The following is a 12,168-nucleotide window of genomic DNA, read 5'->3' as shown; positions in this document are numbered from 1 at the left end:
AATATGAATTTATAACTTTTATAAACCCTGTCATCTGTTTCATACTTTTTAAGATATAACACAATACAATCAGGCATTAAAGTGAAGTGGCAATCCCACCAATGCCGGTGCCACAATAAAACACATCCAGTACGTCATGTAAAGTGATAAGCAATGAAGCTGAGATACCAGAGGGTCAAGTGGACCCTTCAGTGCTGTCAAGGACATGATACCCTCTCTAGTGCTGGTGCAACAATGAAATGTACCCAGTATACTCTACAAAGAGTGTGGTGTTAGGAAGGCCATCCAGTGGGAGAAACCAAACTCAAAATGAAATTTACGAGAGAGAAACATGGTCCTTCAACTTGTCAGGGGGAGGACAGTAACTTTGAACAAGATGAACTTGTCCAATCTATATCAGCCTGGACAAATAATGATGGTGATGATAATGATGAATGTGGATTTCCCACAGGTCTCAAAGATGAACATTCAGTTGCTCAACCAACTCAATTCCAACTCATGAAATTAAGATACGAGTGGCCAAGTATTCTACAGGAATATGGACTCTTAACACAATTCTCAGGTCAGCTCAACATGACTTAATGTGACAAGCCTAGACTCTTGAAGTAAGACAGAGGGAAAAGGAGAAAAGGGAGGAAAGAGGGAAGGAAAGAGAGCGAAAGGAGGCGAGAGAGGGAGGAGAGGAGAGAGAGGGGGTGGTACAGAATCCGGTACAGAATTACCACTTTACTTATTGGTGAAAGTCAAAGTAGACCGTGACATGATTTGAACTCGAGTGTCAGAAAGCAAGAAACACATACAGCAAAGCATTCTATCTGGTGTTCCAATCTCTCTGTCAATTTGTTACCATTTTTCTATTATTTATGACAATTTTGAAAACTGGAGCCTATATAGAAAAGTTAATTAACACTTTTGTAACTCTATTTCTTCTGACAGGAATAGACTTTCATTTTAGCAAAAACAAATTCATTTCTGGTTTTGTCATCAGAGGATGGGCAGAGTTTGTGACCTTTGCAGGATGGAAGAGGAAGAAACCATTTGCTACATCTTATTGCTAACTATTCCAATCCGTGTAAATGACTCATAAATAACTTTAACCCTTTCAATACCAGCCTGGCTGAAACCTGCTCTGGCTCTGTAGTACTCAATTACTGCTTAATCCCCAACACCTTAATTTTTTTCTTTCTTTGTTCCCTTATAATTAAATTGTGAGTCAATGTTTATGTAAATAACAAAAGATTCATATATAAAAGACAATACAAGAATTTTATCATCTGGAATTTACCAATATCATGTAGTAACATTTTTTTAAATGAATTTTATTTAATACTTTTGTTATCACCACACCTAAAACCCCTTTTTTTTTATTGTATAAAACCGCCCTTTTTTCAAAGCCTTGAAGTGTACATGTTAAAATTTCCACTTTCTAACAATTCTACATAAGAATCTTTTATTGTTTTTTGTTTCAAATGCAAAACTAAAATTTGTATAAAATCTATCTTTACTCAATTCCTTCAAATTCATGATTTACTTCAAGAAAACAGGAAAACACAAAAAAACAGTATTTCATAAAAAGTTAGGGATCTGAAAAGGTTAAAAGGAGGAACACTTTAGCTTGGATGATTGAGGGTTAGGGTCACTAACATAGGATGAAGAGCAGTATCAGGCAGCTCGGTAATTATAAGGATTGAATGGCAAGAAGATTTGTCAAAGAGCAAATGACATGCTGAAATAGAAGAGAAACCGAGGAGTGGCATCATTAAGTGGGGGAAAGTATGCACTTATGACATCTTGAGTGGGTTCTTCAAAATACTGTTATTATACAAAATATTTCCATAAATTGATGCACGTAGATGTGTGTGTGTGTGCATGTATGTATAAATGTGTATATATAGATATATCTGTTGTCTTACAAACACAACAAGCCTACTATAAAATAGCAATAGTACAACATACCGGCATCAACAACTCTTGCAGAAGACTATGAATGTTGACAACCATGAATTTGGCAATTTTACACCTCCAAATGGAGAAATAATAAAAAAAAAAAAAGAAAAACAAAGATCCTAATTGCATAATTATAAGTTACAAATTTTCCATGCTGATAGGGTCTGATGAGCCACAGGGCAGCACTGTGCCCCATATCAGCATTAGCATGATTCCTATGGCTGAATGCCTTTCCGACAACTTTTCAGTGTGTACTGGGTGTATATGAATTCAGTAATTAATAATAAACTCACAATCCCTTCTAATTTGTTGCTTAGCCTCAGGTTAGTCCTGTCTGAGCAAACTTACACAGTCTTCAAAGGTCTACATCATCTATTGTGTTCTTTTATGTAAGACAAAATAGGAGAGATTTAAAAGCAATTTGACTGCTATTTCTAGCAAGTCAATTGCTTAAGAAGACATTCCCCACCCACCACCTCTAATTATGATTACATGTTTAAATCCTCAAACAGAGACTGTGCTGTAGTATTTCATACAGGGTAACCTATACCACTTGCTTCACAACTGGTGGTGGATGAAGTTATGCTGAGCATCTAACCATGATAAAGATCTCTTAAAAGGAGAAACATACTCAGCCTGGTAAAAGAAGAAAAAAAGAAAACAACAAAATGAAAAAAAAAAGGATAGTGTTGCTTCTATTATTTTCAAATTGTCATCAACTGTAAACGTTCTGTGATGACCTAATTCTGCTCTCATTACCGGCTGCCACTGAATTTATTACTTTGTTCTCATCAATTCTCACCACATGAATTATAACCCCAACCCTCCACTCTCTCACCCTCTTCACATGCACATACAAGATGATGATCATGATATATATCCCCCCACCCCCACCACAAGAACCATGATTTGTATTAGTAAATGTAGCTCAACGGAACTCCTATAAAACCAAGCAAATCCATGCATCCACACACACACACACACACACACAGCCAAACTAAGTAAATTGTACTCTAAACAATCTCTGTTGCTCTTTATTGCACATCCCACACTGATCATCATCGTTTAATGTCTGTTTTCCATGCTGGCATGGGTTGGACGGTTCGACCAGGGTCTGGGAAGCCAGGAGGCTGCACCAGGCTCCAGTCTGATCTGGCAATGTTTCTACAGCTGGATGCCCTTCCTAACACCAACCACGATCGGTTGGTGCTTTTTACGTGCCACTGGCACGGAAGCCAGTCAAAGCGGCGCTGGCATCGGCCATGTTCAGATGGTACTTTTTATGTGCCACTGGCACGGGGATCACAACTACAATTTCCATTTGATGTTGATGTGACATTCTATACAAAAGACAATCAAAAGGATCCTCAATTAAGTTATCAAACATGACTGGTAATTATTTAATTAGCCCTGCCAGAGGATAGAAAATAGCATGATAACTGATAGGATTTGAACTCGAAACATGAAGGCTTTTAACTAAATACTGTAAACATTTTGATCAGTGCTCCCAATTCTATGTAGAAAAAATTTCTTAGTACATTAGTATCAGGTCAGTTGACCTCAGTGAAATTTGAACTGTGAACGTAAGGATGGACGAAGTACAGCTAAGCATTTCGTCAGGTGTGCTAATCATCTTCTGCCAGCTTGCTACCTTAATAATCGTTGTAGAAGGTTATATATTTCAAGGAAATAGTGTCTGCGGTGAATTTTTATGAAGTCAGTGCTGGAGTTGTATTTTGTTTCTTTTTTGTCTACTTCAAAGGGATAGATTAAACAATATACCATTACGTATTTAGCCGAGTGCTTTCCAGCCTCTGTCACAGACACAAGGATGGGCGTAGGTTAGAGAAAGAGACCTCACTCACACTCATAATCAAATGGAAAACACACTGGTTCAATCTAACTGACATCATAAAAAAAAGAACAATTCTCGGAATTTGTGTAGGAAACTAAGAATTGTTCATTTAACAGATACAAGTTGTCAAGTGTAATAGTGTTGTATGTGTGAGTGTGTTTGTGTAGACACAGAGGGAAAGAGAGAGAATGAAGGAGAAGAGGGGGAGAGGTACAAAATATACATTGCATGTATTGTATTTGAGAGTATCATGACATTGACAGAATACTTTTAACCATAGAAAATAATTGAAAGAAACAATAGCATAATTAAGTGAACGGGTTGACTCCAATTATGTTAGCAGCCTGGTGAATACAGCTGGAAGAGAACTTCTACTCCAGGTAATCAGGGAAACCCTAGATCAGGCTTCCTTAACTGGCCCTAGGTAATGGTTTTCTGCTATCATGTATTTGTATATCATGTACACTGTCGCTCTTCATTCATTTCAATTCCAGTCATGTTCTTTCCTACTCAACCTCCTCACCAACAACCGACATGTGGCTGTTATGTTGCCTTGAATGACAAAAAGACCCTTTAGACTTGCCAGGGAAAAGACATTGTTACTGCTGGTGTCATAAAACGCACCCATACACTCTGTAAAATAGTTATCATTTGCAATGGCATCTAGCCTTAGAAACCCAACCAAAAATGGTCACCATTTTATCTGGAAAGGTACAGAGTCCAAATCAGAACTGACTCAGACTATAATGACCCATCCAATCCATGTCAGCAGAGAAAAGTGGATGTAAAATGATGACAATGATGATTATTAAGACAATGATGTCTTAGAGACAGGAGAAGGGTATGAGATCAAGCAACAAACTGAAACTGTACAACTAGTGATATTCTTTTATTCTTTTACTTGTTTCAGTCATTTGACTGTAGCCATGCTGGAGCACCACCTTTAGTCGAACAAATCGACCCCAGGACTTATTCTTTGTAAGCCCAGTACTTATTCTATTGGACACTTTTGCCGAACTGCTAAGTTACAGGGACGTAAACACACCAACATCAGTTGTCAAGCGATGGTAGGGGGCAAACACAGACACACATGACAGGCTTCTTTCTGTTTCCATCTACCAAATCCACTCACAAGGCATTGATTGGCCCAAGGCTATAGTAGGTGCCATGCAGTGGGACTGAGCCTGGGATCATATGATTGGGAAGCAAGCTTCTTACCACACAGCCACGCCTGCGCCTATGTCTGCAAAGTTGAACAAATTATTTTGCCCTACTGACATATAGACTTTGTTTACCATTCTTTTTCTAGAGTTCATAAAATAAGTACAGGTTAGACCTCTTAAACCTGGCCATTTCTTGATTATGGAAGAATGTCAGAAAACAGAAATTCACCCTGAAGGAGAGCCCCTACTTAAACATTAATCTGGTTTCACATTTATATATCAATGTCTTCTCAAAGCTAAAACATCATCATCATACATTTAAGCATCGATAAGGACTTTCACGTGTATGTTTATTAAGATCATCATTTGACATCCTGAAGGGCTAAACCCCAGCTAATTATCAGAAATGAGTAGGGCTGCATCGTTGAAACACTTACTTGGCTGGATTACACAAAGTTTAGGGGTTTGGTGATGTTGATGGCAAATCAACAAAAGAATGGCATCAGATTTAAAATGTCCAACCTTTTAAATGAAGAATCAGGTATGTTCTGACACAGCGGATAAGAGTGTTACTACTTTTTAGAAATAAAGGTTCCAGCCTGGTACTCTGGACATATCCAAGAACTAGACTTCTGATGATGATGATGATTGGTGATCAAACTGATTGAAACATTGAGCAGATGTAAACATTAAAAAAAACTATTTCATTAAAAGGGGTCTTGCACAAGGACACAACAAGCTATCAGGAACTGAACTCACGACTTTCTGGTTGTAAGCCGAATACCCTAACCACTTAAGCCACGTGCCTTCACTTTTAACAAGGGCTGTGGAGTCGGAGTCGAAGCTTTTTGTTTTGACTCCACAGTCCTGCTTTTAACTCCACCGTCTCTTTTAAAAATGTCTTGTATTTAGAAGTATGAGAGTCATTGGACAGCATTTGTGCTGGCTCTTTACGTTGCAAGTTCAAATATGATTGGGATTGACTTTGCCTTTCAACCTTTTGAGGTCGGCAAAAAGAAAAGAGTGCCAGTCAAATATTGGTGTCGATGTAATCAACCAGCCCACCCAACTCTCTTCAAAACTGCTGGCCTTGTGCTTAAATTAGAAACAACTATTAATATAATTACTGTGGTTATTAGTTGCATAGATAGATAGATGTGTCAATAGTGAAAAAAAAAATGTAGAAAAAATGTTAAAATAAAAGAAACAAAAAACTAAGCAAGATACAACGGATGTCTGTTTCCTCAAGTAACAAAAATAAAATGAAAATTACATTTAGTGAACAAGTGTTGGTTGCTGTATTTTGGAGTAATGGTAACAGATATGGGTGGGTGTGGTTTGTGTGCTTTTGATAGGAAATTAATGCTAGTCTCTTGTGTGTGTATGTGTGGGTGTAAGTATGTGTGTACACACACACACATCTAGTGACTTGACACTCTTACATATGCAGACAACACCCATCACAAACCACATATACACTCCTAACATGTCTGTTAATAAGCTATACACATAAACAGAACTATGAAACTGAGAACCACCAGAGCTGCTCTAGCTACACACACACACACACACACAGCATAGGTATATTCATATTCAGTGTCTTCTATTTGATATTGCTGAATATTTCACACTAGTATTAGTAGTAGTTGTAGTAGTAGTAAAGGTGATGAAGACGATGGTTAACAATCAATGTCTTAAGAAGCAAAGCTTACAGTCCGATGTTCCAAAGAAAAGGTGGGGTGGGGGATGGGAATGGCAGTGGCGTCATATATGCCTCTCCTACTGACATTCAGTAAGGGAAATGGAGGAAGTTATTACGACAATGACGAGTAGCGAAACAGGTCCGTTATCTCGGCTTGCCGGGGGGGGGGGGGGAACTGAACACATCGAATAAATAATAATAATAATAATTCAATATTAGTGAAACATGGGTGAGAATAGTTTAGTACTAATAACAACTATAACTTCAGTCAGGCCTGTCATAGGAAATTCTTCAATTTTGAAAGAGAAGGAAAAAACAAACCAAAAAAACAAACAAACACAAAAACTGAAGTGTCAAAGACTGGATGCTAGATAATATGTATCGAAAATGGGGCCTTGATTACAACATATACATCCACACTGTAAAGTGTGTGTACACAGACTGACAAAGATTTATAGACTAACAGACAGCCACACAAAGAGAGAGGAGAAGGGGGAAGTGTGTGCGTATAGTAGTAGTAGTAGTAGTAGGGTGTGTTTGTGTATTTATTTTGCCAAAATATCTTTCTAAATAAGAAACAATGCATTTTTCAGAACAGTTTTTAAGCCGGAATATTTTTTATCAGGTAGAGTAAAACACATTTGGTCTGATTAACCGACTTTCTCAAGCTATCCATTCCGGTATTTAATAGACGAAAGTCGTAGCATCAATAATAGAAACGATTTCTTTTAAACAGCCATACAGCTTCGAATCTACAAGGCAAACTAAAAAGATGTTGTGACAGCAATAATTCGAAGGAAAGAAAGGAAAGAAATAATTCGGCGAAGTTTAAACGAGCGATCGAAGTCAAAATGACATGATCTAAGCAAGAATGGTGCCTTCGATCTTTAAAAAAAGGAAGAGATAATAAAACCGAAACGATTATGCCTTTTCTAGGAGTATTAAGTAACACGGGTAAAACTGTGCCAGCTGGGAATCGAAACCGGGTCTTGTGAATTCAGCACACTACGGTGCCTGACTGAACAACATCCCAGACGGAGACATGCTAGAAATAGCAACGAAATCCCAACCATCTTATATATATATATATATATATATATATGTATGTATAAAAGACCCCAAAACCGTCCATTAAAATAACGGATACATTGGATGATGTAGTGTTGGCTACACTAAGTCCGAGTAAGATGGCATGGCTAGAATGTCTTTGATCATGGGCCTGCTTGATCATGATCAGTGCTGACTTTGGGACTAGACAACTACAACTTCAAATCTTCAGAAACCGAGAGGATATCGGATTTACTCAACATTCTATACATACACATCAGAGTGCTTCTGCAGAAGTGAAAGCATAGGTTGTGATGTTCATGCATTTCCTACATGCATTAAGACGAGATGAACAATGGCAAGGAATGTGAATGTGTAAGACTAGAGCGAGCTTGCAGAAATATGCAGCCTCAGTTAACTAATTCATACCACATTGTGCACGGAAACACACAGATATATATATATATATATATATATATATATATATATATATATATATATATATATATATATATATATATATATAAGTAAAAGGAGGCAGGATGAGACAAATAGTATATAGACAGATGGATGGAGGCGATAGAGAAAATAAAGGGCGCAGAAAGAGAGAGAGAGAGAGGATGTGTATATTGCATTTAGACAAGTTAACCCACTTTTGGAATCAAAATAAATCAGCAGCAGAAGAAATTACGGAAAGGAAGTGAGAAGTAGAGAGGAACGAAATATTTTTACGACAGTCCTATTAAAGCGATGCCAGCATTTCTAACATTTAGAATAAGGAGAGGATCGCGCATTCATATGTGTGTGTATGTGCGTGCGTTTACAATAACTTATATATGTGTGTGTGTGTATGTATATATACATATAAATATGTATGTATATGTGGTCAGAATAGAAAGATATGTAAAATAATATGCATGCAAAACAATACTAATCAACTGTGTGTGTGTGTGTGTGTGTAGATGGAGGGAATATGGGGAGCGATCAGCCGATAGGCGAAACTCGAGAAGTCAAATTATTATTTTTTTATATCATAAACATTACATACAGAAGTGTACAAAAATAATGCAATCCATAGCAGAGTGCGTGCGTGTGTGTGTCTCTCTCTCTATATATATATAGCGTTTTAATGTTAAGTAATAATAAAAAACAATTTTGCATTAAACTGAAGGATTACTCAATACATTATGTAGAGTATAAATGTATTATCTTTTAACAAGAACAGTATCAACAGCTTAGCTAACCGAAACTTCGAAGTCATTGTCAACACTATTCTATATACATTGCACTTCTACAAAGGATTATATTTATATACACTTCCTCAGCAATCAGCTACATATATATATATATATATATATACATACACACACACGCCCCGTTCTATCTATCTAAACACACTCACATAATCAGAGCATTTCTGTGGAATGTACCACACCTTCAACAATAAGCTTAAACAGAGCAGATCACAGTGAATAGATAAATAAACAGCTGAAGAGAAATTCTCATCTTAATCGGTGACTAGTCATATAAAGCTTTACAGATTTGGGACAAATCCACCAATAATATATATATATATATATATATATATATATATATATATATATATATATATATATAGTGGAAAGCAAAAGCTTTATGGGGAGATAGTAAGATAAGACTTAATATTATTATTATTAGTATTAGTAATAATAATAATGATTATAATAATTGTTTGTAACCAAAAACTAGCTTTTCCTACACACTATGTAGCGAAAATGAACCCCTGAAGACACCAGATTCCTGATTAGTTTACTTGTTAGCAGAATTAAGGAGCGATATATTAACAGTTAGAGTAATAATGAGAGAAATGATGAGGATAATCATAATATTTACTTAAAAAAGGAAAGAATAAAGTGAAAGCTGTAACAATGAGTTTTTGGTTTGGATTTCTTTCTTGCCCTCCCCTCCTCTATTACCAACGGAGTGCGGCGAGGAAAACAAGGCCGTACGCTGATGGAATCGCTATACATGGTGTTTCGAAATCAAGTTGAAGCAACTAGAAATTAAAAGTACTTACAGAATAGACGACTAAGTTGACCAGCTACATGGAAGAATCAAAAAAAAATCGCTAGACTACATTCGGTTTTACATTCAACCAAGCTGGCTTATGGCGACTTCCGGTACCAAAATGGTTCTTTACAAAACCTGACTTGGAACCAGTGAATTCCGAAACCCGACCTCCATTATTCATTTTTTAAACTTGTTTTAACTACCATTTCCAATACTTAACGGATTCTTCGCATTATCCTATCCGTTCCAATCAACCTCCTTAATAATTTTACGCTTCATAATATCACGATTTAAAGACCGATTCATTTATTTCGTATTAAAACATTTGCATATATTTATAAGTTTATCAAAAATTTCAAAAATATATTATTCATATGGATAATAATGTTTTAAAAAAATATTTTCTAAATATTTGTTTTATATATTTTGGGGTTGTCAGGGATGAGGGTGGGTATTCTTAATTGGTATTGAAACAGCAGTATGGGAGGGCAAATTCATTTCTTGGCTGATTACCGCTTATCGTAACAGTAATATTTAGAAGTAAATTCGGTCAGTTAAGCCCCAATCCTAAACTGGTAAATCTGCTGAAGAAATCATAATGTACGTTATATTAGGATTTTTTGCAGAGTTTATTTCATAAGAAACGAAATGAAAATAAACGAGGGGAAAAAAACCCCAGTTAGAATTATAATTATTATTAGAAAGTCTAGTAAACACTGTAGAGAGAAGTCTCCGGTCAACAGAAGCGGCAACTCGGTTTCGATTCTCGGAAGTTACAATCGCGAATAAACTTGGGGAATGTCGGAAAAGATAAGAATCTGAAGCTTTGGAAGTCAGTCAAAAAGGCAGTGGATTAACTCAGTTGTTGGAACGTTGGATACAATTCTTTTGGCTATTTATTCCGCCGTTTCACTATTTGAGTTCAAATCCCGTTGAGGTTAACTTCATCTTCCACCCTTTCGGAGTCTATAAAGTACTAGGGAAGTACTGACTGGGATCAATATAATTGACTGCTCCCTCTCCTAAATTTCTAGCCTTGTGTCAATGTTAGGAACCATATTATATATATATATATATATATATATATATATATATATATATATATATATATATGGATTGCCAGAATTGTCCGAGCTTTGGAAAAAAGAATTTCGGCTCTTCATGTTCTGAGCTCAAATTCTGCTGAAGTCAGCGTTGCCTTTCATTCCTACGAGGTCGATAAAATAAAGTACCAGTCAAAAATTAGGGTCAATGCAATTAACTAGCCCTGCTCTAGAAGATTGCCGGCCCTGTGCCTAAATTATAAATAATAATAATTATTATTATTATTGCAATGAATCGTCAGATGCGTTAGAATATCAAACAAAATGCCATGCAGCATTTGGTTACGGCCCTTTGCGTTCTGAGTTCAAATCCTGTCGTAGTTAACTTCAACTTTAATCCTTCTGGGGGTAGATAAAAAAAAAAGAAAAGAAAACGAAGTATAAATCATGTCTTGAAGTCAATATAGACGACTGTACCCTTAACCCCTCTCCCCCAGACTCGAGACCTTGTGCCTGTGTTAGAAATCACTATTATTGTTTTATTATTCCATAAACCTCGATCGAGCAAAATCGAGAGCCGCCGTACCCCACCTGATGTTCTGCTGCGAGGTACAATAACATTAAAACAGTTTGTCACGTGCCTGACCACCAAATAGATGTTGGGTTTACATGTACGCGGATTTCCACAAGGAACAACACAGGGGAAGAAAAAGAAAAACAACAACAAAAACAAAACGAAACAAATAATATTACATATTATTATTTATAAATATTTCAAAATAAAATAACAGAATACTAAATGGAAAGACATGAAGTTGAAAATACAACAACGATTCTTGTTACTTTCTTTTATGTAATCTCAAAAACGAAGCTTCACAATTTCCCATTCATAATACAATTTCAATGAGGGGAAAAAAATTATGTGTTAGTCTTTAAATTAACGCATAGTCTAATTAAATTTTGTAGCTGTTAATTTAATAAATCTCACAAGAAGAAGAAAAGTAAGGGGGAGGAGAAAAAAGGGTGTGTCTATAAATACCAGTGAAGCTAAGAAGATATTTCTGTATCATTTCACGGTTGTAAGAAATCATACCTGCACATCACCTGACAACATATTAACATTTTATAAAGCATTGCAAGGGACACTACTCTGGTGTTTCGCCCTCAAAGTGATCTTTGCTGCTACTACACGCAGAAGCTAATGTCACAGACAACGTCCTGAACGCCTTTTTGGTTTTTTGAAACATCATATTTTATTGCTGTTTTATGCATTATATCATCGTGACAATACATTAATAAATATTGAATAAATTAAAGAAATAGAAATAAATTCGCTTAACTGTCTTATCTATCTCTCTACAT

At 36.2% G+C, this 12,168-nt stretch overlaps 1 protein-coding gene across 2 annotated transcripts in view; it reads right to left on the bottom strand.

The window, feature by feature from the left end:
- Positions 1 to 11,934, bottom strand: part of LOC106884276 (cytoplasmic FMR1-interacting protein) — a 45,896-nt gene extending 33,962 nt beyond the window's left edge. Inside the window, exon 1 of one of the 2 annotated variants that reach the window (XM_014935580.3) lies at positions 11,846 to 11,934. The gene's annotated coding sequence lies outside the window, so the exon portion shown is untranslated. Of the gene's footprint in view, positions 1 to 9,770; positions 9,873 to 11,845 lie in introns of those variants that run through there. The other variant, XM_014935570.3, reaches the window with a different exon arrangement.
- Between the last annotated feature and the right edge of the window lie 234 nt (positions 11,935 to 12,168).

The sequence above is a fragment of the Octopus bimaculoides genome, chromosome 13, assembly GCF_046866305.1.
Source record: "Octopus bimaculoides isolate indiv1 chromosome 13, ASM4686630v1, whole genome shotgun sequence".
NCBI classification, from domain to species: domain Eukaryota; kingdom Metazoa; phylum Mollusca; class Cephalopoda; order Octopoda; family Octopodidae; genus Octopus; species Octopus bimaculoides.
Note: the sequence above shows the minus strand (reverse complement) of the source record. Positions and strands in the feature narration are given on the sequence as shown.